Source organism: Armigeres subalbatus, chromosome 3 (assembly GCF_024139115.2).
Source record: "Armigeres subalbatus isolate Guangzhou_Male chromosome 3, GZ_Asu_2, whole genome shotgun sequence".
NCBI lineage: Eukaryota > Metazoa > Arthropoda > Insecta > Diptera > Culicidae > Armigeres > Armigeres subalbatus.
The window spans coordinates 238,971,729-238,976,505 of NC_085141.1; the positions used below are offsets into that span (position 1 = coordinate 238,971,729).

General features: G+C 33.5%; 1 long non-coding RNA gene across 1 annotated transcript; it reads left to right on the forward strand.

Annotated features, from left to right (window-relative positions):
• The first annotated feature begins 3,018 nt into the window (after positions 1-3,018).
• Positions 3,019-4,270, forward strand: LOC134227137 (uncharacterized). The gene is made up of 3 exons (XR_009983617.1): positions 3,019-3,165; positions 3,800-3,913; positions 3,991-4,270. It is a non-coding gene; the product is annotated as an uncharacterized LOC134227137 (long non-coding RNA).
• Positions 4,271-4,777: the final 507 nt, after the last annotated feature.

Here is a 4,777-nt window from a genome sequence, read left to right on the forward strand (position 1 = left end):
GCTCACGTACTTTTCTCGTGAAACATATTTGCGAGAAGCTGATAAACTAAATTTGTACATGTTTCCAATTTTGTACACGTACACATTACATTTTTTGAGGGATATTGTGTGGCTGACTATCTACTTTAACTTCCGAGTTAACTTCCATTCAATGGACACGATAAATCAATTTGGTACGTATACAGCTGTCGTAAGTTAATCTCCGAACAGAACTTTTTCCTTCTTATTTTCGCCATATCACTGGGAAGTAGGGGAACTAGGTTTAAAATGCGCCAGTCAGCTAATACGAGCCATTGCATTTTCTGGGTTAATAGGCTAAATTACGTTACAAAACCGATGGCAGCTGACGCTTTTAGATCAAAAAATTAAAAATAATAGTCAAGACACTTATTATAAAATTTTCAAAAATAAATTTGTTTTTTCCGTCTTTTGATAAAATTTAAGCTTCCGTTCCCTTAAGGATTTTCCACTAGATAAAACATTTTTTCAATAATCTTTGTACATGTCTGGAAAAACAAATTAGTAAAGATTGTGCCAAGTTACTAAAAGTTAACTTTACTACATTTTCATAGAAAGACACACATTTTATTAAAACCTCTGCATGCAGGATAAAACGCGCCCATCCAATGTGCTTGACTATGGATGTCATAGTTTGAAAAGGGCGTGTGCCGATAATAATTTATTTTTAAAATATTATCAATTAAAAAGTAAAAAAGTAAAAATTTAAAAGTGATAAAATAAAAGTGAAAAGTGATGAGTGAGAAGTTATGAGTGATGAGAAGTGAGAAGTGAGAAACAACCAGTGAGAAGTAGGAATTCAGAATTCGACTAAAAAGCCCTAAATAGTTTTATAATCAATCGTGAATTGTAAGCTGGATTTGGGATATGAGAACTGAGGAGTGAGGTGGGGAAGCAAGAAAAAAGAATGAGAAGTGAGAAGCAAAAGGCAGGCAGTAAAAAGTGCGAAATAAGATGTGATCAGTGAAAAGCGAGAAGCAAGTAGTAGAAGGGGAGAAGTAGTAAGCAAGATACTTTGTGTGAGAAATGAGTAAAAAAGCATGAAGAGGAATATGACAATTGATAAATGGGATGTGAGAAGTGAGAAACGAGACGTGAGAGGTGCAAGGTACAAGGAGTGAAATTGTAGAATAGAGAAAAAAAAGCAAGAATAGATGCGAGTTTTTTCAGCATAGATTTTTGGGCATCCAATAAATCCTCTTGGATGTGTAGATGTAGAATATAATAAGTCAACGGCAGAGGTTTTCGGTCATCCAAGAAATCCATGGAGTTAGGTCCTCAGATCTGCAAGCCTAACCAAAGATCAATTGAAATGTTTTAAATGTGGTACATGCCCTTTGGGTGTGAAGAATAGAATAAGTCAACGGCAGAGGTTTTCGGTCATCCAAGAAATCCCCTGAATTAGGTCCTCTGATCTACACGCGTAACAAAAGTTCAGTTGGACTGTTTAAATTATGGCATATGTCCTTTTGGATGGTTAGAATAGAATGAGCCATCGTAAGAGATTCTGGGTCATTCAAGAAACCCCTGGAGTTAGGCCTTAAGATCTACACCCGTCACTTCAAGATTTAAATAAAATTTTAAATCTAGTACTGCAAAACCTCTTTTTGCGCCCAAAACGGGGGAGCGTAAATTGAATCAGAGCGTAAAAAGAGGGAGCGTTATTTCGAATTTAGGGCGTAAAAAGAGGGAGCGTTATTTGTGATTTTGAGCGTAAAAGGAGGGAGCGCTATTTGGAATTTGGAGCGTAAAAAAAGTTTGCAATCTTTAAGGTAAGCAAAGTTTGATATTTAACACACTTTTAGTCTTAAGATGTGTCTTTTACCTATTTCGGTATTAGGGTCGTCCAAATTGTTTTCGTTATCATGGTCGTCCCATTGTTTGAGGGCTGAGGCCTTAAGATGTTCTTGGTACGCCAAGAAATCAAGAAGTCATAAGTGGTAAAGATCCTTGATGACGCACAGTAAGACGTTCATTATCATTTTCAAGGCTTTAAAGTTTTTCGAGAACCTCCTGGAGCTTGGACCTTTGTTTTGTGATACATTGGATAGAATGCAACCATTGCATATGTTCATGGTCATCCAAGAAAACTCTGGAAAAGGCCTTAAGATATACACGCGTAACCAGAGCTCTTTCGGCTTGTTTCAAAAGTGGTACAACCCCTTTGTGGTACATATAATAGAATGCGTCCATTGCATAGGTTCACGGTGATCCAAGAAAACTCTGAAAAAGGCCTTAAGATCTACACGCGTAACCAGAGATCTTTAGCTTTATTTAAAAGTGGTACAACCCTTTGTGGCACATAGAATAGAATGCGTCCATTGCATAGGTTCACGGTGATCCAAGAAAACTCTGGAATACGCTTTAAGATCTACATGCGTAACCAGAGCTCTTTCAGCTTGTTCTAAAAGTGATACAACCCCTTTGTGGTACATAGGATAGTCCATTGCATAGGTTCACGGTGATCCAAGAAAACTTTGGAATACGCCTTAAGATCTACACGCGTAACCCACCCGGATAAAAATTTACAGTACCTTGTACGGTATGTTCCATTGGAATACAATTGGTTATGTGGTAAATAATACAATCAATTGTACTTTTATTGTAGATTTTCAACGGTTGTAAAAATCTTGTATTGTACTTACTTTAAAAGTACAATACATTTAAATGTGACCGATACATTCTATAATATTTTAGTTGTTCGCTTATGTTTTATATTGCTCATCCAAAAATTAAACAAACTATAAAGGTATTCCATCTCGGTGATCAGATAATCCGTTTTAAGGGAAATAAAAATAAAATTTTAGAATATTTCATTGATCCATTATGTTGATGAAATAACAATTGAAAACAATAAAATAACAATTACTTTCATTATTACATGAAAAAACGTTTTACCGATTTTCAAATATATATTTTAATTGCAGGTCTTGAAATATTCATGTTCTGATCAATTTAAATTTAAAAAATTCAAAGGAACAAAATCTTTCACTTATAATTTTACTTGGAGAATGACTTGATTTAGATGAGCGTGTACAATTCTGTTTGTGATATGTGGAAAGACGAAGTAAACGAAGTGTTCCTTTTATTTATTTAAATACTGATTCTGCGAGCAAGCGACAGCGGATCATTGGCCGCTGTACCGTGGTGAGTATTTATAGTGTTATTATCATGATACCGGACCACTTTGATGTGGGAGAAATCTTTCAACACTTAAAGAAAAAAAACTTAAAAATTAAAACCTTATAAGCAACAACATATTCGAAAATAAATATCAATACCCAAGTAACCGTAAGCATTAGTTTTAGGCTTTAAATCAGCATCAATGATGCTTCAAAGCATTATAACAGCCCTGCAAATGTTTCGAAGCTCTTATTCAGCATTATATCAGCATCGTTAATGCTGCAAGATAAAATGTTTATTAACATTAAATTGGCATTACATTAGCATTAAATGCGTAATAAAAGCAGTGTTTAATGCAGCCGAAAATTTTGACAGAACAATCAGTTGGAACTTCTGTATGTAGTAGTGAGTTTTTTCTCGGATGAATGCATCACAACCAATACTTCAATTTCTACCTTCAAAAAAAGATAATGGTTTAAGTATATCTTTCGGCAGCAAGACATGAAATAGCAGCCGTGGCCGAAAGAGCAAGGGAGGACTACTTCGTGGAAGCTGTGTCATGCTGATGTCGTTAGTGTTTGTAGGACGATGAATTTGATGAGTAAATGTTCAATGTGTTATGTCTGTTTGTCTGTGATGTATCCTTGTTCCTTTTCAGAAATTGAGTTAATGATAAAACACTGCAGCTTGCCACCATCACTGATGATTCAATATCGTTCGGCGACTATCATCGAGCTACATCACCAACGGGATACAATAAAAAATTAAACAGGTAACTTTTCTTTTTCTTCTTGGCTTATACTTTTTGTAAAAAACCTGACATGATTTTATAATTTCCGTCTTCCACAGAAAAACAAATGCGAGCAGCATCAGTTACAGCGTCTTCAGTGAGTATAGCCGGTTGCATAGTCGGCGACTGAAATCTACGTTTATGCATCCCGGTCTGAATAGCAGTAACACACTGAACAATACCACTAATAATTCAAATTTAAATTAAATGGATTCTAATTTAAATTCGAACTAAAAATGAACTAAAATCAAATTGAAATCATTTTGAAACAAAAATCCAATTGTATTAAAATTAAATTGAAACAAAATTAAAGTTAAATTGAACTTAATCAAAATTGAAGTAGACTTATCTTAAAAATTAATATATTTTAATATATAAAATGAAACGAAATTTAAATTGACTTATTACAAATAAATTTTAAAACTTAATTAAAACTAAATAAAATAGTACCATTAAAACAAATTGAACAACATTTTATTGTAATATTGAAGTCGAGATTGAAGTAAAATGTATTTAAAATGTATTATAATCCCATTGTATTTTTACTGTAAAACAATAGAAAAAATGCGAGAAAAACATTTGAAACACATTATTTTCTATTGTTTTGGTCTTCGAAATCATCCCATTAAAGAACCGTTAAATCAATTGTTTTGCTCTGAATTTTGTATGAAAAATTTTCGATTTTTTTATTGTAAAGATACATAACAACCCCCCTTTTTTATTGTAAAAGTCCCATTTACCATTCACTTTATCGTGGAAAACCATTGTCTCTGATGTGATTTAGTTGTTAAAATTCCATTACATTCATTGGTAATTATTATGTTTTAATTGGTGATGTAACAGTAA